The following is a 15115-nucleotide window of genomic DNA, read 5'->3' as shown; positions in this document are numbered from 1 at the left end:
ACTTCTTTTTTAAATACATATATAGCTCCAGATTGCAGATCGGCTTGTTAAATTTATTCATTCTTTTAATGTAACTGTGACAAATTCCTCCTCTACCCCTTTACTAAATTGTGTTCTCATAATGCCTGGTCTATATTTAATAGATCACCATTGATCTCTGATTTAATCCTGGATTTTAGATTAAAAGCTTTGCTCATCACAGAAAACTGGATGCATCCTTGGGATAAGAATATAAAATATGCGATACTGGGTCAGACCAAGGGTCCATCAAACCCAGCATCCTGTTTGGAATAGTGGTCAATCAAAGTCACAAGTACCTGGCATGTACCCAAACATTAAATACTAGCTCTCAAGCTACTGTTCCATACTGATTAATAGCAGTTTATGGATTTTTCCTCTAGGAATTTATCCAAACCTTTTTTAAACTCAGTTACACTAATTGCTGTACCCACATCCTATGGCAATGAATTCCAGGGCTTAACTATGCACTGATTGAAAAATAATTTTCTTCAATTTGTTTTAAATGAGCTGCTTGCTAACTTCATGGAGTGCCCCCTTCTATTATCAAAGAAAGTAAATAACCAATTAACATTAACCTGCTCAAGTCCTTTCATGATTTTGTAGAGCTATGTTGTATCCCCCACCCCCAGTTGCCTTCTCCAAACAGAAAAGCCGTAACCTCTTTAGCCTTTCCTTAGACAGGAGCTGTTCCATGCCCCTTATCATTTTGGTCACCCTTCTCTGCACTTTCTCAGGGGCAGCTATATCTTTTTTGAGATGTGGAGACCAGAACTGAACACAGTATTCAAGGTGCTGTCTCACCATGGAGTTATACAGAGGCATTATGACATCCACTGTTTTATTTGCTATTCCCTTCCTAATAATTCCCAACATTCTGTTTGCTTTTTTGACTGCCAGAGCACAATGAAGTGACAATTTCAATGTGTTATCCACTATGGCGCCTAGATCTCTTTCCTGGGTGTTAACTCCTAAGATGGAACCTAACATTGTATAACTACAGCAAAGGTTATTTTTTCTCTATATGCATCACCTTGCACTTTTCCAGTCCTCCACTTGTCTGAGGCAAGTCTGCCCCAAGATTATGATTTCTTTGAGAAATCTAAATGCAAAAAAAAAAAAAAAGGGGGGGGGGGGTTAATGGTAATCTACCATCATGATTTTGGATTTAAAGAATTGATTTTGGTCTCACAGAAAAGTATAAAATTTCATTTCCACTAAATAGATAAAGAAAAAATGTTTAATCTTCTGTTAATTTATCAGCCTCCTCTTGTTATGACTGCTGCTTTATATGAATTGTTGAACATTATGTATAAATATATGTCTAGAAGTTCTCATTTTTTGGTTCTTGGAAATTTTAATATTTATGCTGAAGAGTCTTCCAAACCTATTGAGGAAAATGTTTTCTCTACCATGCATAATATGGCCTTTAAAAATGGAATCATTTTTCTACACACAAGGAAGGGCACATTTTAGACTTAATTTTTGCTTTACAGCATAAATTCTACATATCATAATTCTAGAACCTTCTCTTAAACCAAACCAATTTACATGGTTACACCATTATATGATTTTTTTTTTCCTTTCTACTGGAACTAACTTTGAAGTTGGGCATGCTAGTTAGGAGGACTAAAGATCTTAGGTGTGAAAGTTTAAGCCCGGCACACGCAAAACTGGGAGATATGTGAGTATATCCTGCCAGCACGTGCCAGGCAGAATTTAAAAGTTGCCTGAGTGGCATCTCCCGCACCGCAACGACATAATGAAAACACACATGGACTTAATAATTCAAATGAAACAAAGAATACTCCATTAGCAACGGAAAATAAACCCGATACCAGAGAGGTTTCTGAGGCAGCTGGGTCACAAAACGTGATCACGTCGAACTGTACTCTGATATCAGCTAAAGGAAAGTATTCTGGATTTACCTCTTTTTGAGGGATAAGAGGATTCCATTAATAGCTTGCAAAGCATATTCTATACATTTTTAAGAAAAATGTTTGAAAAAAGATACCGGTTGTAAAAAGACCAATGATTAAAGATGATCCCACAAGTGGCTTTGATCAAGGAGCAAACATGCCCTAAGAACTGCAGGATGGTATGAAGGTCTATAATTATTATACCCGGTATATAGATGATGGGTTCTTATTTTTGGAAACTAAAATTTTGAAAATTGAATAACTTAATTATTGACATGGTGCCTAGATTAATTAGTAATAAAATAAAAACATTCTAGGCAAGTCAGCGGGGTTTTAAGGGTTGATGCTATTTAAATAGGTGGGTTAGGAAGTCCTATCCCTTACCTGGGCAATCTGGGAACTAACTGGGGAAACTGGTAATTGTATTGACATGCATGTCTACAAAACTCCCCCAACTTATGTGGTAGAGGAGGTATTTGTATGCACATCCACATAAATTTGGGTGCACATGTACATGCATATAGCCCATTTTATAACGTGCAAATGCACGCACATATGCTATTATATGGCAGTCTCTTTGACATGAACTGGCATACATGTGTGCCTGTGCACCGTATCAAAGTTGATGCCCCTATATTCAAACTGAACAAGCAACTATTTTTCCAGAAACATTTTCAGACCTTGCTCTTGATGACCAGATTGTTCCCTGGAATTCTACTTTAACAGCAGCTTTTGATATGGTTGCCCCTGTCGCTATTCAATTTGTGCGAACTAAAATGGTTTTGTTTTGTTTCATGTAGGTCATTGCCTCTTAAAACAATAAAATAGGCACTATAAGAGGCTATGACAGTAAACAAAAAAAACAAGAAGCAATACTTAAGACAATCTTATCAAAGTGAAGCAGGCTAAAAAGCCTTTTATGAGAAAGAACTTAGTAAAGCAGATAATCGATCCCAGAGACTTTTAAAGCTAGTAGAACAGGCATCTACTGCATAATCTTCACCTGAATGTAAAATAAAGGGGATTACCAGTGAACAGTTTGTATTGGCTTCTGAAGAAAAAATTCAGATCCAGGCCACATTTTCTCCACTTTAAAATGAACCTAAAATTACTAAGACTGATGTGGACTCCTCCCCAGTAATGACTCGACACCACTTACAAGTAACGTTTCTCAGTTCAATAAACTTACTTGTGCAGAAATTCAATTATTATTGAAAAAAATAGGATCCTAGTGATCAAATAACAAGAAAGTCTTTTGTAATTTGTCATCTGAGCAACGAGAAGCGTTACAATCGTTGGTGAACTGTGAAGAATTGGTCATCAAACCCGCAGACAAAGGGGAGCAATTGTGATCCAGGATAAGGCTACATACGAACGTGTTATGATAGAACATTTGAACGATGTTATGGTGTACAGTAAAATACAGAAGATCCAACGGTCACTTTAAGGGACCAGGTTAAGGAGTTAGTTGAGTCTACTAAGTGTTTGACGGATAAAGAGAAGAAATTTTTGATTGTGAATTATCCAAAGATCCCCTTGATTTATGGGCTCCCTAAAATACATAAAGATTTAAATAATCATCCTATTTGCCCCATTGTGTCGTTGTGGGGTACAGTATTAGAGCTACCTGCAATTTTTGTGTACCAATTTTTACAACCTATAGTTAAACAAAAGACTTCATATCTCAAAGATAAGATCCATTTTTTTTATAATTTGGCAGTAATAGATATGGGGGATGGGCCAGTTTTGTTAGTAACTATAGATATAGCTTCGCTATATATGTGTATCCCCCAGCAGGCAGCACTGGATATTGTTATGGAAGTGTTGGAGCATCATCAGGGACCTTCTAGGATTTCTGCCAATTTTTTGATTGCCTTAATGAAGTTGGTACTGTTAATAACTATTTTTGCTTCAAGGAAAATTATTTCCATCAAGATCATGGAATACCAATGGGTTCATCACTTGCACCGTCGGTAGCGAATTTGTATATGTCTAACTTTGAAGAGAAATATATCTATGATTCCCAGTGGTGGTCGAAGATTATTAAGTGATACCGCTATATAGACAATGTCTTTATAGTTTGGAAATCTTCGAAAGAGGCATTGGATGAGTTTATGGTGTGGATAAACTCTCTGGATAAAAATCTGTGTTTTACCCATCAACATAGTGATTCCTCTTTTACCTACCTCGATGTATTGGTGAAAATTCAAGTCCAACAAATTGTAATGACTGTGAATAGGAAAGCTACAGATAAAATTAACCTATTGCGTTATCAGAGTCACCATGCGGCTTCATTTAAGAGAGGGTTACCTGTTTCCCAATTCTTTAGGATAAAACATATTTGTTCCTCGAAGGAGGAGTTTGAGGTTCAAGTGGGTGTACTGATGGAGAGGTTTAAAAAACATGGGTATCCCTCTAAAGTAATTTGGCAGGCGTATAAAGAGCAAAGTTTAGCGATCGGGCCCAGCTTTTACAATATCGAACTCGGAAAGAACAGGACCGGTTGGAGTATGTTTTGCAACAGAGTACTTCAGCTCCTGCCATAATTGCTTCAGTTAAAAAAAACATTGGCATGTGTTGGATTTACACTTTGGGGTAGAGTCTATAAATTTGCGCAGGCACGAACAAGACTACGTGGGATTTCAATAGATATGTGCGTAGCTGCACGTATCCATTAAAATCTGGGGTCGGCGTGCGCAAGGCTGCCCAAAATCGGCAGCCTGCATGCGCCGAGCCACGCAGCCTGCCTCGGTTCCCTCCGAGGCCGCTCCGAAATCGGAGCAGACTCGGAGGGAAATTTCCTTCTGCCTCCCCCCACCTTCCCCTCCCTTCCCCTACCTAACCCACCCCCCAGCCCTATCTAACCCCCCCCTTACCTTTGTTGTACAAGTTACGCCTGCTCAAAGCAGGTGTAACTTGCGCGCATTGGGCCGGCCACTGGCACATCAGGGTCCGGGCCGGGGGCTAGTCCGGAGGCCGCGGCCATGCCCCTGGCACGCCCCCGATGACGCACCGGCCGCGACACGCCCCCCAGAACGCCCGCCCCAGGAAAGCCCCGGGACTTACGCTCGGCACGCGCAGGGGGAGTTTGGGCCAGGTTTTCGGGGGGTACGCGCGTATCTTACGCAAATGTGGGTCTTATAACGTGTGTGAGAATGCCATTGAAGATGATTGCTGGGTTGATCCTAACACTGGATGGAGAGTGAGCCATATTGGTTGGACAGATTGTACAACAAGTAATGTGGTGTATGGGATTACCTGCAGTTGTCCTAAAGTCTATGTAGGACGGACTAAAAGAGCTGTTAAACTGCGAGAGATGGAGCACAGGTCCAGAATAAACAACAAAGTTTTAACAGCACTGTTGGTGGGGCATTGTATTGAACAAGAGCATAACTTTGCTGATTTGAGGTGGATGGTGATTGAGAAAGTTGAAAGTACATCTCCGTTTGTAGATATGGTAGCTTTGCTTAATTATAGGGAGCAACTGTGGATTCATAAATTAAAAAAAGAAGCCCCGTTTGAACTAAATGACCAGATTGACTGGCTATTGTTGCTTTGATCAGAATTTTAGGTTTAAAGGGAAGGCTGTTCTCTTTTACGTCAAGATGGTGTCACATGATGTAGTCCCTTTAAAAAAAGACGCTGTGGTTGGGATCTTAGGTTCGCCATGTTTGAAAAAGGATACAGGCAACGCAGAGCGAGTGATTGAAAATTGAAAAATAAAAGAATAAGATGGATCATTGATAATAACTGAGAGCTGAGATGAGCAGTGGGTTAGCGATTTCCAGGGATGAAGAATTCTTTCGAAACCTGGCCATGACGGGCTAATACGCTGCCGTATTAACACACTGCTGTGGATTGGTGCTTTAACGTTTTTGTTTAACAAAGTGGATGTAACAACATGGATGGAGTTAAGTTAAGTATTTTTGAGAACACATATAATGAAGGGAACTGTTTAAATTTTAAGAAGAACATAAGAACATAAGAAAATGCCATACTGGGTCAGACCAAGGGTCCATCAAGCCCAGCATCCTGCCTCCAACAGTGGCCAATCCAGGCCACAAGAACCTGGCAAGTACCCAAAAACTAAGTCTATTCCATGTTACCATTGCTAATGGCAGTGGCTATTCTCTAAGTGAACTTAATAGCAGGTAATGCACTTCTCTTCCAAGAACTTATCCAATCCTTTTTTAAACACCGCTATACTAACTGCACTAATCACATCCTCTGGCAACAGATTCCAGAGTTTAATTGCGCGTTGAGTAAAAAAGAACTTTCTCCGATTAGTTTTAAATGTGCCCCATGTAACTTCATGGAGTGCCCCCTAGTCTTTCTGCTATCCGAAAGAGTAAATAACCGATTCACATCTTCCCGTTCTACACCTCTCATAATTTTAAACATATCTCTATCATATCCCCCCTCAGCCGTCTCTTCTCCAAGCTGAAAAGTCCTAACCTCTTTAGTCTTTCCTCATAGGGGAGCTGTTCCATTCCCCTTATCATTTTGGTAGCCCTTCTCTGTACCTTCTCCATCGCAGTTATATCTTTTTTGAGATGCGGCGACCAGAATTGTACAGAGTATTCAAGGTGCAGTCTCACCATGGAGCGATACAGAGGCATTATGACATTTTCCATTTTATTCACCATTCCCTTTCTAATAATTCCCAACATTCTGTTTGCTTTTTTGACTGCCGCAGCACACTGAACCGACGATTTCAATGTGTTATCCACTATGACGCCTAGATCTCTTTCTTGGGTTGTAGCACCTAATATCGAACCCAACATTGTGTAATTATAGCATGGGTTATTTTTCCCTATATATATCACCTTGCACGTATCCACATTAAATTTCATCTGCCATTTGGATGCCCAATTTTCCAGTCTCACAATGTCTTCCTGCAATTTATCACAATCTGCTTGTGATTTAACTACTCTGAACAATTTTGTCATCTACAAATTTGATTATCTCACTCGTCATATTTCTTTCCAGATCATTTATAAATATATTGAAAAGTAAGGGTCCCAATACAGATCCCTGAGGCACCCCACTGTCCACTCTCTTCCACTGAGATAATTGTCCATTTAATCCTACTCTCTGTTTCCTGTCTTTTAGCCAGTTTGCAATCCACGAAAGGACATCGCCACCTATCCCATGACTTTTTACTTTTCCTAGAAGCCTCTCATGAGGAACTTTGTCAAACGCCTTCTGAAAATCCAAGTATACTAAAAGTCCAAGTATACTAAAAGTTTTGCAGGGGCGGACTGTTCCCATGTTTTTGACAAAAATTCATTTTTGACGAAAATGTTATGAGATTTAAAAAAAATATTTTTAAAATATTTTTAAATAAATAGCAAATAAGTTTGTTCGAGATTAAAAATAACAATAAGGGTGACCTGGATGGTACTCTTGAAAGTTTATGAAACAACCACTTTCCTCTTAACAAATGTTTTGGTAGAAAATAATTTTTGTCTTGAAGAAAAAATTAGAAACATTCGATTGAACCCAGATTTTTGGGACTTATAAGGGATAAGCATATATACGAAAAGAAAAATATATTGAAAATTGGTGAATGTGTGTTGTTGAATGTGCCTTTAGTTGATTTACCTACATTAGTGGATCTTGGGGTTGGTAAATTAAGATAAAGGCAAAGATGTTCTGGTAGTTTTCTTGAGATGTCCATGAACTTCAATACAGTCAATCACCAACTTTTACATAGATGTTTAGTTAACATTGGCATTAAAGATACTACTTTAAGCAGGTTTAAATCTTTTCTTTCCATGAAAAAGTTCCAATTTGACTGAAATTATGAGCTATCTACTAGCTTTCAGAGTTCCTCAGTGGGTCATTCTCTTGCCCAATTTGTTTAATTTATATATATCACCATTATTTCCTTTAATTCAGAGTTTAGGTTATAGATGTTATTCTATGTTTATGGCATCCATGCCTTGAGTGCCCGGCCGCGACCTTTGACGTCCGGCCAGTCACTCAAGGCAGCGCGGCCTCCGCTCATGGACACCCGGATACAGGCGCGAAGGTCTATGAACGGACGCCGAGGCCTGACGTCCAAGGTCTGTAGAAAAGAACCATCCACTTATCTGGTGAAATGACAGGTACCAGGGCACCCTGGATACTGTATAGGCAATGCATACCGCTCTGTACAGTAAAATGGATTGAGAACGCCTACCATTTCATTGACGCGCTTTGGACGCCGCTTGGATTTACGTCTAATTTGAATACTGAATCAAGTGGCTTGTGAACAAAGATGTGCGTGCGGCAAACGAGGGTGCGCCCGGCACTGCCGCACAGTTTCTTACGCGTCCTTACTGTATCGGGCAGACATAGATTTGTTGCCTTTGTGATTGCTCCTTTTAGTTGGGCCCACTGTACCTCCTCTCTCAATTTACACCAGTCTTCCAGTTTTTCCTCCAGGTAAGTCCCCATTTCAACAAAGTTAGTATTTTTGAAATACAAAACTTGGGTCGTTATATGACCACTCTGTCTCCTATTTACAATATCAAACCATACCATCGATCACTGGTGCTCAGGTGGGCACCCACTCGGACATTAGAGACATTATCCCCATTAGCAAGCACTAGGTCAAGTATAACTCCCTTTCCTCATGGGCTCCATTACCATTTCCTTGAACAGAACCCACGCTGGAAGTTGACATCATCTTTCCAAGTAGATGGGCAGGGTTTTTTTTAGAAAATTTGTGTTTATTGAAAATCTTGAGTAGCTCATCTTTGATTCTGCAGAAATAAAATCATAGAAGTGATTTTCTTTTTAAAAAGTTGAGGGCTTCACTACTAACAATGTATTGCTTTATTTGATTTTCTGCATCACTGTCTTCTGTAGTCACCTGGAGTCATCATTCCCTGTACGTACCCAGACTGCTTGGTTTTGCCTCCCTTCCAGTAGATGGAGACAGAGAAAAACTTATAAGGCACCCCGTCATAACCTGGTGTGCTTCCTTCTTCTCCTCAGTATTTCTCTGTCTCCAGCAGATGGAGGTGGTGCAAAACCTGTGGTCTGCACTTCTTTTTGGGGTGTAGGTTTCTAAAAAAAAAAAAAAAAAAAAAAAGAGGAGGATTTATTCAGTGAGGTTTGTGGCAGCAAAGAGTGCATAAAGTTTAAAAAAAAAAAAAAAAAAGAGATAAGACTGTCCAGACAGCTTTGGCAAGCAAGCGGCACAGTGGATACAGCCTCCCAGGGGGTAGGTAGGTCTCAGTGAGGCCATCCCCCGTGGTAGCAGGCACTTTAGGAGCTGGGATTGGGGATCCCGTGGAGCTCCATTCAGGTAAGGATCTCGAGGGGATACCAGTAGTCCGGTCCCTCTCCCACTGCCCCTTCGGTCCCGGCCGAGAGAAAAAAAAAAAGAAGTATATTGGTGCAGCTTTCTTCGGGGGTTTCTCCTAGGGCTGCACTGCCAGACCGAGTTGTAGCGGCGAGGTATTTCAGCAGGTGTGCTGAGCCGAGCGGATATTCGTTGTCGGAGGCAGCGGTGTGGTTCACCCCAATTTTTCCTCTATCCCACCGCCCTTACCTTTGCGATACCGAGGCCATCATGCTGAACCGCTTGTGGGGAGTCCGATTCTCAGCTCTCCCGCATGGGTCTCTGTGCTGGGTGCCTCCATGGTTGGGAAGGCACTTCGGATTCTTTAATGATTTTAAGAAGGCGACAGGCTGCTCGGGGTGCTCAGGCCGACCCATTCCCACTAAGCGTAGGAATGGCAGCCATTTTGTATGCCTTCGCTGCAGATGAGGCCAGAGCAATGGGAGAGGGGATCTCCACCCCACCCCCGCCGCCTTTTCTCCAGGCCCTGGTAGCCTTAGGGTCCCGCGGGACCAGCCCCGAGACGATGTGGGGGACGACACCAATGATCCGCCGGGGGGGGGTGGCTTGGAGGCTTTTTCCCTGGATTTTTTGCTTCTTATGTACAAGGTTTTATGGTTACCTAGTCACAATTCAAGGGGCCAGTAATACAGGGACTGCCTGAAGGACCTCCGGCCAAGGTACCTCAGTTGCAAGACTCCCAGGGGATGCTTCAGATCAAGAAGCTTTGGGGCACTTCCCTTCCAGGGGCTGAAACTCCAGTAGCTGACCCACGGATGCATCCCTAGCTTCTCCGCCTCCTCCTGGGGAGGACCTGGAAGAGGAACTTGGCAAGGCTAGTCATCTGGAAGGCAATGATACGAAGGTGGTCCACCTTTTTCACAAGGATGAATTGGACCCACTTTATCCCGAGAGTCTTGGTGGAGCTGCGAGGAGACCATCCTCAGGAACCAATTCCCCAGGGGTCTGTGGACCCGGTCCTTGTTGGTTTATGGAGTCCCACCAGGACTTATTCGTTGCACCCCATGCTCCAGCAGTTAATGTCTCGGGAATGGGACGTTCCGGATGCGGGTCTCCGTGTGGTACGCGCCATGGAAAAGCTATACCCACTGCCCGCTGAGGAGGTTTTGGAGCTTCTGAGATCTCCCAAAGTGGATGCTTCGGTGTCAGTGGACACAAAGCATACTACGAACCCGTAGCTGGAGCGGCGGCCTTGAAGGAATTTCAGGACAGAAAAATTAAGTACTTCTCAAGCAGATTTTTGATGTCTCTGCCCTAGGCATTCGGGTGGCAGTTTGCAGTAGTTTTATGCTCTGGGCCAGTTTACGATGGGTACAGAAGTTGTTAACTTCTCAGGAGCTACCACTTCAGGAATCCGTTCAGGTGGAAAGCCTGAAGGCAACGGTTGCCTATGGGGCGGATGTCTTGTATGACCTCCTACGGACTTCTTGCAGGACCCTGGAGTCCACTGTCTCAGCCAGGAGGATTATGTGGTTACGCAATTGGTCCACGGATCTCTCTTTGAAGGCTCGGTTGAACTCCTTGCCTTTCAAGGGTAAATTCCTCTTTGGGGACGAATTGGAGCAATTGATCAAGTCACTGGGCAAGAACAAGGTTCATAAGCTTCCGGAGGATAGGCCGAGGCCTTCCAGGGGTTTTTCTGCGACCCATGCTTGTTTTAGAGGCCAAAGAAGGTTTCGGCAGAGCAGTGCACCTCAGCGGCATCCTGTGGGCATGACCCAGCCGTGGACTAATTCCTTTCGAGGGAGATGGCCCTCCAGAGAGAATGTGGGCTCCACTTCCCTTGCAGCCAAGCCCTCATAATGAGATGCAGGCGGCCCATTCCTCAACTCCCAGAGTGGGCAGATGGCTGTCCAGTTTTTACTAGGAGTGGGTCAAGATAACCTCCGACTAATGGGTTCTTAATGTCATAAAACAAGGTTACGCATTGGAATTTGAATGGCCCATCCGGGACCTGTTTCTAGTATCCCCTTGTGGGTCTCTCGCCAAAGGATGGTTTGTACGTCAGACACTCGATCGCCTCCTAAGTCTGGGCGCCATTGTGCCTGTCCCCCAAGGGGAAGTTACAAGAGGACATTATTCCATATATTTCATTGTCCCCAAGAAGGAAGGGTCTTTTCAGCTGATCCTCGATTTGAAGAAGGTGAACAGGGCCCTCAAAGTCCCGCGCTTCAGGATGGAGACCCTGCTCTCTGTCATAGCGGCAGTTCACAGGGACGAGTTTCTGGCGTTTCTGTTCTTGACTGAGGCATACTTGCACATAGCCATCCGCAAGGACCATCAGAGGTTTCTTTTTTCAAGATCCTAGGAGAAGATTTCAAGTTTTGTGCAATGCCCTTCGGCCTTGTGCCAGCACCTCAAACGTTCATCAAAGTGATGGTGGCTGTGGCAACGGCTCTTCACCGGGATGACGTGCTAGCTCACCAGTATCACCAAGCCCAGCATTCTGTCTTCAAAAGAGGCCAGTCTGGGACGCAAGTATCCATCAGATCCCCAACAGGTGATCTATTTCATAAATTTTACTTCCAGGAATAAGAGTTGGCTTTCCCACATTTACCTGGCTAATAACTGGTTATGGGCTTTTCCTTCAGGAACTCTTCTAATCCTCTTTTGAACCCCACTATATTAATTGCCTTGACCCAATCCTCCAGCATCAGAATCCATATTTTAATTGTGAAATGTGTGAAATATACTTACTACAATTTGTTTCATATTTGACAGTTGCTAGTTTCATGGAATGCCCCCCTAGACCTAGTATTATTTGAAAGGGTAAATAACCGTTCTCTATTTATCCGTTCAACTCAAAACATCATTTTAGGAATTTCAGTCATATCTCCCAATCAATCATCATTTTTTGCCAAGCTACAAAAGTTCTAATCTGTTTAGCCTTTCTCCAAAATGGAGTTTTTCCATCACCTTTATCAATTTGTCACTCTTCTCTGTACCATTTCCACGTCCGCTGTCTTGAGATGAGGTGACCAGAATGCAAACAATACTCAAGATACAGTCACACCATGGATTTATACAAGGAGATTATGATATTCTCTGTAATTCTCCATTTCTTTCCAAATAAGTCTTAACATTCCATTTAAATCTTTGACCACTGCCGCACACTGAGCTGAAGACATCAAAGTATTATCCAGAAGGCTTACAAGGCCTTTTTCCTGGGTGGTGACTCCTAACACAGAACCCAGCATTGGATACTCATAGCTGGGATTATTTTTCCCTATGTGCATTATTTTGTATTTGTCCAAGTTAATTTCATCAGCCACTTAAAGCCCATTTTCATAGTCTCACAAAGTCCTTCTGCAGTTCTTCACAATCTGCTGCTATTTTATTGACTCAAAATAATTTAGTTTCATCTGGCAATTTGGTCAGCTCATTCATTATGCCTTTCTTTAGATCATTTATGAATATTCTAAATAGCATAAGTTCCAATACAGATCCCTGGGGCACTCCACTAACAACTTTTTGCCATTCAGAAAAATGACGATTTAGTCCTACCCTCTGTTTCCTGTCTTTTATTCAGTTAGCAATTCCCAATAGGACACTACCTCCAATCCCATGACCTTCCAATTTCATGAGGAGTCTCTCTTGAGGAACTTTTTCAAATGCCTTCTGAAAATCTATATGAAGCAGCTCAACTTTGCGTGTTTATTTACACCCTCAAAAAATTCTAGTAAATTGGTAAAGCAGGAATCCATCCATACCACTAGAGGCATTTGCTTTTAAACCAGAAGGATAAGCCCTTGGCTGCAACCTCATGTGTGGGTGCTGTAGCAGACATGATGCATTCCTCTCTCCTCCTGTAAGTTCATCATAATCTCCTATAGGGCCATACCTTTATAGGGGTCCCAGTAGGGCCTACATACTTTACAAGCATTAATGAGAGAACAGAAAACAAAGTGACAGCAGTGGGAGAACAAAGATTTATTTGTTTTTTTAATTTATCAGCTTTTCAAATAAATTACAAAGAACTTCTTTGCAATGTAATTAAGAGAAGAAATCTCTAATACGGATTACATTTTACATACATATCCATATATATGTCTACTATCATAGAAACAACAACAAATTACCTCTTTATAATTTCAAAGGAAATATTAGTGGGCGGGGGAAAGAAATCAGAGGAGACATAGGAAAACAAAATTTAACCATGCTGCATTATACTCCGTCACATTAATTACAGATCCCTTCCCATATTGCAGATCTATGTCCTCCCATTTAAGAACAACCTCAACTGCTCTGGCATGAAAAAAATATAAGTGTTTACAGAAAATTTTATTATGCATTTGCACAGATAGCACAAAAGAAAACTTGCACCTGTGGATAAAGTCTCAGGCCGCATTAACAGAAAAGATTTTCTACATAGTTGAGTAACTCTTGAGAGGTCTGGATAATTACGAATCAGACCTCCCATAAAGGGAACATTTAAATTCTTGAAATAAGCTTTCATTAACTGACACTTGTCGTACTCAGAAAAAAAAGTAACGTAGAGTACTGCACGCTCAGTGACTTCTATATTAGAATTCTCAAGATATTCAGTTAAATTTGCAAAATCATTCCGGTCCTTAGCAACTAGTGACTGGGTAGGACTTTTTCTTTGTGGTAGAAACAAATTTTTTTTTCACAGCAGGAACTAATTCCATAGGAATCTTAAGAGTCTGTCATAAATCTTTTAAAGATCACTTAGGGCAATTCACCCAAAATCTTTGGAAAGTTTAGGATTCTCACATTCAAATGTCTCAAATAGTTCTCCATAGACTCCAGTCTTCTTAGAGGATATTTGATCACTCATGATGGTATTATTGGAATCTTGTAAGCTTTTAACATCATCAGACAGTACTTGTATGGAATTAGAGTGCTCCTGCAATAACTTGAAATGATCCCTTTCGACAGAGTCAAATTTCTTCTCTGATCTTTCAAGTCATTAGGCCTGCTCTCCAAATGTTCGGGTCATACCTATTAGGTCCCATAAGGACTCCAATGTAATCAACGCCGGTTTAATAATCTCTGAGGGAGTCAAGTTGTTCACACCTTCCTCCTCCAAATGCGCTCCTTCTCCAGTTGTCTCCAGGGGGTCGACTCCTGCACTCAATCCTCCCCTCTCAGGAGCCCCTGGCCATGCAGTCCAAAGGGGAGGGGTCATCCCAACTGCGGTCACCTCGGCAAGTCAACCCAGCTGGGCCTGCCATGCAATTTCTCCATCCAGGAACACTGCCCTGCCGGCTTCACGCAAAGGAGAAGATTGCGGCGGTTCATGGGGATAAGGTGGGCTCAGCATCACTTCCCCCAGCAAAAATGGGGCTCCTCTCCCAGTCTTGTCAACGGGGCTGGAAGCCCTCAATCCAGAGGTAGAGACCGCATACTTAGAATTAAAACACCGCCCCGCGGGGCCAGCTGGGTCCGATGGAAAGACCCGAACTTTCCCCTTCCTCTTATACGGCATTTTCTCACAATACACAAGGAAAAACAAGCTTTACTAGGAAACAAAGGAGTCAGGGTAGCTGCAGTACCGTCCTCTCAGGCAGTCATCTTGGACTCCACCCCCAGAACAAAGATTTAAACCCTGGACACCTTGTTCTTAAATTATTATTCTAACTGCTAGGTCCACCTCACCTCCAACTATGATCTTACAGTAATGTTATTCACATCTAGTTAATAAATGTATAAGTATTTTGTAAGATAAGATTCTTCACATTTTAATAATCGGTACAATGTACCCAGGATTCTCCACATGTGGGGATCACATATCTCTAGCATAGATGAAGGCAATTATTATCTAGAGAATACAAAACATTCCAGAAATACATTTCGCTATAAA

General features: G+C 42.0%; 1 protein-coding gene across 1 annotated transcript in view; it reads right to left on the bottom strand.

Moving 5' to 3' along the window:
- Positions 1-15115, bottom strand: part of PARD3B (par-3 family cell polarity regulator beta) — a 2091605-nt gene that overhangs the window by 1166243 nt on the left and 910247 nt on the right.

Source organism: Rhinatrema bivittatum, chromosome 6 (assembly GCF_901001135.1).
Source record: "Rhinatrema bivittatum chromosome 6, aRhiBiv1.1, whole genome shotgun sequence".
In the NCBI taxonomy this organism is placed as follows: domain Eukaryota; kingdom Metazoa; phylum Chordata; class Amphibia; order Gymnophiona; family Rhinatrematidae; genus Rhinatrema; species Rhinatrema bivittatum.
The sequence above is the reverse complement of the archived record's forward strand: the minus strand, read 5'-3'. Positions and strand labels throughout refer to the sequence as shown.